General features: G+C 42.4%; 1 long non-coding RNA gene across 1 annotated transcript; it reads left to right on the forward strand.

The window, feature by feature from the left end:
- Positions 1–373: 373 nt before the first annotated feature.
- On the forward strand, positions 374–1732 carry LOC127003604 (uncharacterized). The gene is made up of 3 exons (XR_007757171.1): positions 374–1101; positions 1252–1355; positions 1454–1732. It is a non-coding gene; the product is annotated as an uncharacterized LOC127003604 (long non-coding RNA).
- The last annotated feature ends 10185 nt before the right edge of the window (positions 1733–11917 follow it).

Below are 11917 nucleotides of genomic sequence, written 5' to 3' on the forward strand. Positions count from 1 at the left end.
TCCTCATACGTCTATTAGTTCCCGTGTTACACCGAGAAAACTTATTTTTTTTTCTCTCGTCAGAGTAGCCTAACAAATAAAAAACACTCATTAATTAATGTCTTATATCTCATTTCTTAACTTATTTCTTCTTATTTCTTTTCTCAACTTGCATTTCTTTATATTTTCTGCCTGCTCTTCGGTGTCATATGACCTTAGACGTTGCCGCATCGAGTTTAAATTTTTGCGTGAAAAATTGATCATGTGTGTGTGTGTGTGTGTGTGTGTGTGTGTGTGTTCCATTCCCTCCGATTCTTGAGAAATCTGCGGCTAGCTCGAAATTTTGTGGGCCACACACACACACACACACACACACACACACACACACACACACACACACACACACACACATCTGTTCATGTGAGATAAAAATCACGGAAAAAAATGTTTCGATGACATCTCCATGTATCTGAGGCCACGCCTTCTGGTCTTCGGAAGCCTTAATGATTCAAGTCATTACAATAAACCTCGGGTCATTAAGGACTGACCTGAGGAACACACACACACACACACACACACACACACACACACACACACACACACACACACATGTACAAACGAACACACAATGTCGAGGGGTATTTATGGACGTCAAGCCAACAAGCACTTCACAGGCTCTCAAGGTGGTCTCGGGTCAAGAGGTCTCCTGTTCTTGTTTCCCGTAAACATGAGGACCCCTGTACACCCCTGTATCAAATGTTCATGGTGTAATAATTACTTCCCGTTGTCCGCACTCGTAGCTCATAGGGCGGCCTGCCTTCCAGAGGGCCTTGGGACTGGATCGAAAGATATATCTACTAGAAACAATGGTAAGTACTTAAATGTTTGCGTTACTTTATATGATTGTCATAAAAAACAGTAGCAGATGTGGATGACGGGAGGGAGGTAGAGAGCTGGGCAGCATGGGCAATATCGACTTTAGTCTTTCTATCTTTTTTCAGAAGAGACGTCGTCGACTAGCTCTGATCGATCAGATGTCGGTTTCTCTCAACCAGACCCCAGCGATATTGGAAGTTGTTCTCCACGGGCGGGTCTCAGCGACGAAGCCAGTCAAAACCAAAGGTAGGTCAAAACCTAATATCTTCTGAAATGCAATATTGTTAAAATGTGTTTTACAAGAGACACATTTTCCATATTGTATTTTAAGTGTCACAGTAAAATATGTGCGGGATAGAGGGTTCAAAATTTCATTTGTGTTTCGTATTCCTTAAGGACTATCTCCGAAGAAGGCGGGTCTGGTAGGCTCAGCCATTGGCCCTCCTCTTCAACGATCGGTAGTGGAGGAAAACGAAAACAAGCGAATACAGGAACAAACGGTAAGTTTCTACGTTTTTTTTATTGCGCACACGTCTGTTCTAAGGAAAAAAATTGTAATTTCACTATTTCTCTCTAATATTATTTTACCTTTCTTCAGACACCTGCAGGAAAAAGCAAGCCCGTCGTGAGGGATTCTCCCATCCAAACAGTTCTCCACAGCCAGGACCCAGCGGTTATAACCCGGGACGGCCGACAACAACACCCTCACCAACACCCGGTGAAATAAGCCAACATTTCAACGGGGCCTTAACAACGATCGACGTGCCCGTCCCACCAGCAGACAACGGCGACATTGCATCATATTTCAACAACAACACTGGCCGTCTTCGCGAGGCAGTAGAGTCTGTATTCCAAGGCTGCCAGCAGGTTAGACCTCCTTCTTTAAAGTGTACGTTGACATGCATCTGCGCTTAGTCAGAGAAGACCCCGACGGTGGAGTTCAATATAGAGATATGTATATGAGAAGTCATATGCAGGTAATTAGCTATGGCGATATGGATTCATATGTACGTGAACTATCCGAATATTTTGTTAATCGGTTTGAACATGACATGTCGGACGAAGAGGGCAGTGGATTTACGTTAGATGAAATAGTTAGCGTAAAATTTTCCTTCTCTCTTATAATGCTGCACAATAGTATTGGAGAGTATGTGCCCTATCCTATAGGTTCCAGGAAAACACAAGTTCTCAACCCTTCGGGACCCACGGACTGTGTTTTCCAAGTTCTAACAGCTTATCGCTATCTAAAGTCAAGAAATGTAGTTCCATCGGGCAGGCAATGGGAGAATGCTTGCTTGGCCTCTATTAATACGGGTAACATTCCAACCCCGGTATCCTGGGAAGACCTCGGTCGGCTTGAAAGATTAAACAACATAAGTATTCGCGTTTACTGTCTAGACAACGTTGAAGACAAAAAGGCGAACTAACTCTAGTCAGAAAGGGCTCAAAGATCAAGAAGTTGTTCATTGTCTGTTGTTGGGGAACAGACACCTAGCTCTTATCCAAGACTTTGACGCATACATGAACCTGTTTACCTGCCAACGTCGCGGGAAAAAATGTTTTGCGATATCTGCCTGTGCGCCTGTGAGAACAAGGCAACGCTTGCTGAACATGTGCTAATTTGCCCAACGATGATCACAAGACTAAGATTCCCACGCGGGTTCTACTGTGAAATTTATTAATCATGCTAAGGCATATGAGCCATCTTATTTAGCATTCTATGACTTTGAGAGTATTCTCGTACAGCCTTCTTCGAATGTGTCTGGATGTGTAAAGAGACATCACTTTGCCATAGCGTATGCTTACATTATAGTGAATAGAAACGGAGAAACAGTACAAAGCGGATCCTATTGTGGAAGTAATGCTGTAAACCATTTTATTCATACAATGCAGTGTGCCTGGAAAAAGTTGAAATTTTCTAAAGGCTACAATAAAATCAACATGACCGATGAAGATACGACACGTCACAATGAGCAAACTCACTGTCTTCTCTGCAAACAGGGTTTTTTAAAAGGTAAAGGAGTAAAACATCATGACCATGAAAAATCAGGAAACAATTACATTGGAGCTTATTGTAATAGATGCAACCTCCAAATGAAAATCACAAATTGCAGCTCACTCTCATTGCACATAATGCTAATTACGACATGTCGTTAATCCTGCGTGAATTAACGATACCTGACTTGAAAATCAGACTAAGACCAAAACGTTCAGTTCACAATACCATGAAGTCATCACAAATGACATGAGATTTATTGACTCGTTATGTCTGGTTCGCTCGCGGCTTTAGCGAACCAATTCATCAGTAATGGGAACGAACCCATATGCACACAACAGATGTTGAAAGATGTGCCAGCACCTGCGTTGCCATTATTGATCAAGGGAAAGCAGGTGTTTTGTTATGACTATATGGATTCGATGGAACGACTTTCTGAGACACGTCTTCCATCCCGCGAAGATTTTTCAATTCGCTTCAAGAAGCAGAACTTTCCGAAAGTGATTATAAACATGCTCAGAATGTTTGGAAAGTAGCTGGGTGTCAGAGCCTGAAGGACTATTTGTTGCTTTATGTAAAAGTGGATGTTGGTCTTCTATGTGATGTCTTCCTAGAGTGGAGAGGTATTTTGAAAACCCAGTGGAGGTTGGATATTGTAAATTATGTTAGCCTGCCAGGATTTGCCTATGACTCCTTTCTGCTAAAAACACAGCAGGAATTAGAGGTGCTTAGTAGCCCAGACATATATCATTGCATTCAAACAAATGTGCGTGGGGCTACACAAGTGTTGTGCGTCGTTTTGTACGCGCCAATAACATCTACACGAACCCTCAGTTTAATCCAAAACATGATAGAAGCACTTTCCTTTCATATCTTGACTTCAACAGTCTTTATCCCACTGTAATGCAAGAGAAGTTGCCATGTGGGATATGAGAAAACTAGATGAGACAGAAATGCAGTCGTTTTTGAGCGGGGGCTTGGTCAATCAAGCAACCGATGGCGATTTTGGATATCTCATTCTGTGCGATACTGAGGCTGTCTCACGTGAAGTCGTTGAGAAAACGGATGACCTCCCACTGATCATCAGAAGACACAATATCACCAACAGAGATATATCGTCAGTCACACGCGAATGGTATGAAGAAGAAAACCGTCCAGCACCGTGTAAGAACATAAAACTGATTGGAACACATGCTGCTCAGGAGAAAATGCTATTTGCTCTGCCCCTCCTTAAACTACTTATTCGACTAGGCCTGGTTGTTAAAAAAGTGCATGCTATTTATATTGTTAAAAGCACTTTCTTGCGGACTTCATTCAGGATAACATAGAAGCCCGCAAAAGTGCTACTTGCCCTATCAAGAAAATGCAATCAAGTGTATTTCAAACAGCATTTTTGGTCGATTCCTGATGAACGCGGCCAAATATAGTGAAGACATAGATATTGTCACCAACCGCGAAAAGTTTTTGAAGCTGGCCTGAAGTCCTTACTTTAAACGCGTTGTACCTCTCAATGATGGTCATGTAGTTGTAACTCGCCATAAGAAATATTCACGGGTGAATCATCCAAACTACATTGGCTACTACATCCTAGAGCTGTCCAAGCTGCGACTATATGATTTCTATTACAATGTGTTGAAGGCTCATTACGGGGATCGGGCGAAACTAGTGTATTGCGACACTGATTCCTTAATAACAGAAATTGAAACTCCTGATCTATTAACAGAGTACTCGCAGGAACCCCTCAACAGATATATAGACACAAGTAACTTTAGCCCTCACATTCCTTGTACAGCACAGACAACAAAGGAAAGCTTGGATTTCAAGTCTGAAGTGGGGAAAGAACCATCTCAGAATTTGTAGGTGTAAAACCAAATGCTACTCCATCCTCTTGGCAGACGGTGACCGGTTGAGTTCAGCTAAGGGCGTTCCAAAGTTCATAAAGAAGAAAATTGCTCATCAGCGATACAAAGACGCCCTATTCCAGAAGCAAACATTTACCTTTGACTATCAGGGATTCACAGTGCGCAATGGACGAATGAGTACAGTAAAATATCCCAAGAGAGGGATATCTGTAGTTGAGGACAAAAGATACTACATTAGCACCTTGGAGTCGCGATCTTACGGTCATCCCGATAATTCTATAGGGATAGAGGAGGAAGAGCAGGAGGAGGAGGTAGCCCAGATCATGACACTGTCAAACGAAGAAAATTTGGAGGAAGGCGATGAAAGAGGCATAACAGAAGCGAGACTAGCCGAGGTAATGGGTGGGCAAGAGATCGGTGAAATGGGAGAGCTAGAAGAAGAAACCTATGAATTGTGGGGAGAACGGGATGTGCTGGTCGAGCAATATTTTCCTTGATAAAACGGGTAGAGGCGGATGATGACATGTTAATGCAAGCCGCGGAACAGGAAGAAATAAATCAAATGCTCATCATCCCCCCTTGAATATATGCTAGTAGATGCAGACTTTTCAGAATAAATTGTAGTTGTTTATAAGATAGGGACTGGTGTGAATGTTGTATATACTGTTTATAGTGTAAGAATTTGCCTGCTATTTTTATGTTAAATATAAAATATATGTAAATATATTCTGTATATAGGACTAATGTTGGAGCCTTTGATATTATAAAATTGCACATGATGAATCTGGAATCATAATTTGACCAAATTCCAATAAACATTGAGTTTGTTTGACTTGTTTATATGACCTTTATCAAAAACGGATGAAAAACACACAATAATTGTCTTAAAATTTATTCGATTTGTGGAAACATGAATAAAACGCTTTTATGTTTCGATCCGGCTCATGCATAAAAGACTGCCCGCCAAATCAGGCGGGCGGCGGCGGCGGCGGTAGCGAGAGGTGCGGCGGCAAGATGCGACAGGATTGCTCGGGGCCCGGGACGGGGCGGGGCGGGGCGGGGCGGGGGCTGCACGGGGTAGTGGCGGTGACGGGTGAGGACCTGTGAGTGGAGCCAGACCTCTGATTTAAGCATGGTATACAACCACCCCACCCCCCGATAAAGGAACTAGAAAATTACTTATGCTTCATGGAATGTAATACAATTCATTATGAAAAAATCAATAAGTCAATACTTACTTTTTATGAACACGTGTTAAATGTTTGATGACATACGGGCATTATAAACTTGCTGTAAGCGAATCGCATCACGTGTTCATCATTCCTCGAATATTCGGTCTTGGAAAACTCCATACATATTTTTTCAAGAGTTTCTCTTACACCCAAGTGCGAAACATTGTAGGCAAAGTACATGGCATAAGCCCCGCACACATCGCTTCGCGTGCTTTGAAGTCGAAATGCATTTTTATACATACTGAGCCCGGGGTAATCAATATATTTGAAATGATCAGAGTATAATTTTGGATCGAGAGCATAACTATCTAGGAACACTGCCATGCCCGGTTCATAGTAGAGACAAATCCAGTGTCCCATTTCTCTTTAGAATAACTTGGTAGCGTATTGACGATGCACACTATAGGTTTTCTATATCGAGGTATAGAGTTTACCTCGTCTGCCAATAACACGCCTAAAAACAAGGCTTGCTTTCCTATGTGCCCCTCAATCCTCTTTCAATCTCCATGTTGTTCATCGCACAGCCGCTTCAAGCGCGCACATCACACTGCAGCCGTCTTTCAGAATTAACTGTTATTATACCCACTGTTTCGCCAAACAGTATCAACAGACGGTTCTCGTTTTCTCCCTTGCTTAGATTCAAGCTAAGTCTAAGCCCCCCATTCATTTCAACGGGCAAATTATCATTCAAGTTTTCAGCACGCAAATCAAATGTGCAAATCATTGCCCCCTTGCCGAAAATATCCTTTCCGATTAAATGGTCTTTGTGAAAACCAAGTGCATCCAAAGTACGATGGTAGAGCTCAGCATAGTCATGAGGGAATTTACTAGGAATATTATACATGGTTCTACCATTAACACTTAAGCTTATTTGACTTATATCGCCATGGCTCAAATACAATGGATTTAGCGTATAGTCGCCAGAATGAGCTTCCATGCTCGTTATAATAAGCGAGAGTTTTCCGGAATAACATTACCCCACGGTTGATCATACGTTCCTGAGGTTTGGTCTTTGGCTAGCACATAGGTTTTCAAGAGGGTTTTGGTAAATGTCGATTTCAAAAGATTCCCTGTGGCGAGAGACGCGTTCAAAGCATGAAGTGCATTAGGATAAGGAAACAGTCGCGTATAAAGCAGCTTGGCTGAATCTATATGCAGACGAATGTTATCGCCAGTTGGAGAATTTAGCAGCCATGCATTACTAGATAGTTCCATTCTGAGTCTAATCGAAATACCATCGAGCAAGTAACTGTCTAAAGAACTTATATCCAGAAGAAGCGGGGTACAGAGTTGTATACCGTGAGTCTTAACCCGCTTCATAATGGTCTTGTGTTGCGCGCTGGCATTGTCAAAGTATTCTGCTGTTACTTTGGAAATAAAACCGTTCTCTGGGATGGCAATATTAGCATTGGCTCCAATTGTATTCAATTTGTTGGGCGACAAAGTATTCAGCATTTTAACGTATGACGTGTACCCGTAAAGTACATTATTGTCAACAGCTACATCTCCCAAAAAACATTGCACTGATTTGAATAGGCTGTGCGCGGTATTATTTGCAAATTCAACGTGTTGAACGTCTTCGAGAGGAGTAGTATTGTCTGGCTTAGTTAAGCGTAAAGAGGTGTGCAACACCAATTTCCCCAAATCAATAAAACTGCCAAGTGTTCCAGGAATGAGAAATTCTATATATCTATCGGATAATTTCATATTGAATCCGAGGTTAGTAGGTAAAACATCAGCATCATAACGGGAGGCAATCGTTGTTTCCAATAATCTCATTTTGTTAGGGCGGGGAAACAATTCACTGACACCGGCGGCATATTGCCCCAAGGAGAACGCGGGTTCCCGACACCAACCGCGCTGGTGATGCTCGCCATACTGCTCTTAGTTCAACAATGATTATAACACCTTTTCCTCCCGACTCGCTTGACTTTCTTTTTCCCGCTTCCTCTAGTCAATTTCATTGCAGCTTGCTTTAAGGAATTAATTCCATGCTTTTTTATAGAGCTTCTCAAGTTGCTTCCCTGTGAAATATCATCTAGAACGTTGTTTCCAAATGTTCGAGCTGAAGGCACAATGACATTTTTCACTAGGAAAGGGAAAGCTCTTTTAGCGAGTCCAGCTAAAACCGAGAATAAACCCCCGCCTCTGTGATAGCTTGGTTCATAAGAAAGTGTGACTATATCATCAATACCACTCCCTCGGGATGATATCTGTTTGCCATTCGAAAACAGGGTATGATATTCTGCTACGGAAGGAGGGATGAATGTAACCCGCATGGTGGCGACGAGGAGACTGTCTTTTCAAATGGACAACATTCCTATTAATACAGCAAATGTACTCAAAGATTCAACGCGATCGGATATGAAGTAAACATGTAACAGGGTATCCTTCTTCGAAATGCATAGGACGACCTTTTTGATCTGTGAGTTTAATAGAAATCGAATCAATTACTTTGGATTTAAGGGACTTATATATAGTTGGATGCACGCCTTTTGTTAGACCTCCAGAGAGCGAAAAGGCATCAAGAATATTTACATTTTTCCCTGCATACCTAGAGGGATTGACAAGGTCAGTGTAAATGAGAACACACTGTACGTCACCATTTCTCAACAGAGGGGCATGACCATGTAGCGGAACAAGAACGGGTTTTTTTTGTTTTTCATGTGTACCCAAGGAAGAAAACACAGCATAACCTAAGTTGGGGACAAAACCGAGAACCTGGGCCAGTCGCGCATCAAAGGAAACCTTAATAAATACAACTTGTGGATGATAACCATTGTAGCAGAACAAAGTTAAATGATCATTTGCGGAGCTAAATGCAAGAACCTCTCTAGAATACGCTAGTAAATGGTAGTTGTATCCATCGACCATCTCCTTTATCAATGTCGTTATTATACCGTTAACACACATCAGCAAATACCCAGTGGCATTATACAAGATATTATCATTAATAGCCTTGACAGTGTGCGTCTTTCAATAGCTTCTGAATCTGGCGTTGGTCTTATACCACATTCAAGGTGTATACTACACTCTGGTTCACCCGGTTTAACAATGTAATACCGACGGGGAAGCAACACGTTCAGTAGACCGACTTCATATTCCACGTCCTTGTCTAATGTTAGAGTTTGTATATTATTAGTAAAGCTAGTGCTGGAATTGGGGTAAATTTCCCCATCCGCAATGCTGGTAACATATATATGATGTGACTCCATTTAGAGCAAGCAAGACACTAGCAAAATATTATAATTATTTCATTATATAGAGGTAGACATGACGAGATGCCAATTACATATTGAAGGTAAATCATACTAAACATCATTACATTGTTATTTATTGACATATTTTACATTTAGTGATGTACATAATTATTGGGAAATTGTCTGGAGCTATAGTTATTCAGGATCCACGTCGACTACAGCACCGTCCCGTTTTCTTTTCCATTCGTCAGCCACAGCATCGTCCTCTGTATCCACCAGTTTCCTCTTCCTGTTTCGCTCGGGAGACACAGATAGAGTTAATTTTGTTTCAGGCTCATCGCAGGTCCACCATCTGTCCAGGATGACGCACGATATATTATGCAGTTGGAGTTCAGCCGCAGCCTCTTGGAGATGCGGTTGGTAGTCAGCTTTCCACAACACGTAAAGAATTCCAGCGCTTGCAATATTGTAGGGGAAGACGACACTTGTAATGTTGCTTTTAATCACCCATTCTACCAGTTTTGTGATGGACTCTTTAAACCAGCGGAGGCGGTTATCATAACTGTCTTCCTTTACCCCACGAATGAAATTTTGATCTCTTGACGTCTGAAGATATCCTTGGTTTATAGGGTTATTTTCCAGTTCGCGGCCAGGAGCATACTGGGTTAGGATACACGCCACATAAGGGAGATTTTCACTCGGAGGATAGCGAATATGCAGACTACCGGGAATACCACGATCTTCCCAGCGACACCTGTTCAGTTGATAGATCGGGCTTCTTTCGCGGTAGAGATTACTGTGCGGGTATAATCCATGTAGGCGTCCAGTAAACCCCCTCTTTTCGTAGCAGGAACTGCAGTTGAGGGAAGAAACGATGATGGTCTTGTTGTTGCGGTAGATGTCATCGCCAGGAGAACCGTCTTTGTAGTTGAACACGTAGGCGTCCGACATGGTGTCCTCTGGTATACTGGTGAGTGATGAATAGTACCGCTTCAGCTGATGGCGAGGGACGAGTAGCGAACCATCGTCCCATCTGCTCTCTCTTATAAGCCCGCTCGGGGCACCACCGTGTCCGAGCGTGTTCGTCCTCGCCTCCGGCATTTCTCTCTCCATGACGTCGCCGCCCCCTCTGTATAAGTCGCGCGTCCAACGCGGTTCAGTATCTACAACGTCCATGATTCTGTTTCTTTCTTGAATCACAATGTAGGACTGCACTAGCACATTGGAAAAGCGGATTTAATATGGGTCCCATCTGTAAGTTGCCAACGATGGTTGTTTGGTGAAACCAGATCCTAGAATCTTGACGCACGCGCGTATATATTATTTCGCTATCTAATACAACAGTGGCGTCAATTATGTGTTTTATATCAGCAAATTCATCAATCGTTGGTTTTGACTTGCATTAGAGAGTAAATTCAACATGTACAGGATATTGGAGGATCGAACAGAAGACAATAGGTTGCCTCGGCTATCCCATTTTACGATGGGATTGTCTTTATTCGTTCTAGCATCATATTGACGTATGGCACGTCGATACTTTTAACATACAGAGGTATTAAATTACTTATTTCAGGATTGGAGGATATCTTGTTCTCCCTAATCCCTGTGACTCTAAGTTCCACGGGTGGTAGTTTTGTGGTTTTGTATACACCAGATCGCGATATTTTCTTTTTTGTAGCTTTTCTTTCTTACAGAGCGAGACGACGGGTTCAATCTTGTAGGAGTGCTTGGTCTTGCACCATGGGAGGACACGACAGGACCGCTGCTGCTTGCTGGCACATGTTCAGAGACCGGCATATGATCGGGATGGGTCGACTGCGGGTTGAAACACGATTGGCCGTTGACCCCGGACTCGTGGAGTTGGCGCATTTAGGCTTAATACCCGTTAAAACACGCTCAGCGGTAGACTCAGGAACAAGATAATACGTGCGCATTATCCAAATAATTTTCCGATCAAGGAAGCGGCAATAGGTAGTATAGCAGCTAATATATTACCGCCCAGTCTCGATGTCAATATAAGTCTTTTCTTATGGAGAGGAGTTTTCTTTCTAGCTATGGCACGTATGTCTTCCCGATAGTTACGTAATTTCTTGATAACTTTGCTATTGAGGGTGAGGTGCTTCTTTAACAAATTGGAAAATATTTCAGATATACAGTTCAATTGTTCTCGAGCTGCTTGCTTAATAGCACGGTTTCTATCTTTTACTTTTAATTTCTTCAAAAGTAAGACAAAGTTTTTGTGTGCACTGAGGAGTGGTGTCTTTTACGCATTTTCTACAATATCATTAGCGTCAATCCAGCTGTTGAATGAAGCAGGGTATCCCAACCACGATACAAAATACTGCTTTTTCCTTTATTTTTCGTGAACGCAGTATTTTAATATCGTATGTCTCAGGCAGAGCGCTTAAGACGAGCTCTGGCGCGTAGAATATCCCCTGTATTGGTTCTCCAGACAAATCTTCTAAGAGATAAGTTCTTGGGCGATTCTTGTGTTTAATTGATTTTATGCGAAAGAGCTCGTGAGTATTTTGCTGCGTGTATCCTTTATGGAATACAGAGGAACGAGCACTTCCAACAAGGCGAACTATTTCCCCAACTGCCAGTCGAGAAGTGATGGAAGACGCTGGTTGCTTCGGGTTTTATACATTGCGTGGAATTGTCGTTTGATTGCAGATGGGTTTTTTAAGTTATGAATATCAATGGGAGTTTGTTTGTTCTTCAGTCCAGAATGGGGCGAGCGGTTGTAGGCACTGACCATGTTTTGCAGCTGAT

Source organism: Eriocheir sinensis, chromosome 25, assembly GCF_024679095.1.
Source record: "Eriocheir sinensis breed Jianghai 21 chromosome 25, ASM2467909v1, whole genome shotgun sequence".
In the NCBI taxonomy this organism is placed as follows: Eukaryota; Metazoa; Arthropoda; class Malacostraca; order Decapoda; family Varunidae; genus Eriocheir; species Eriocheir sinensis.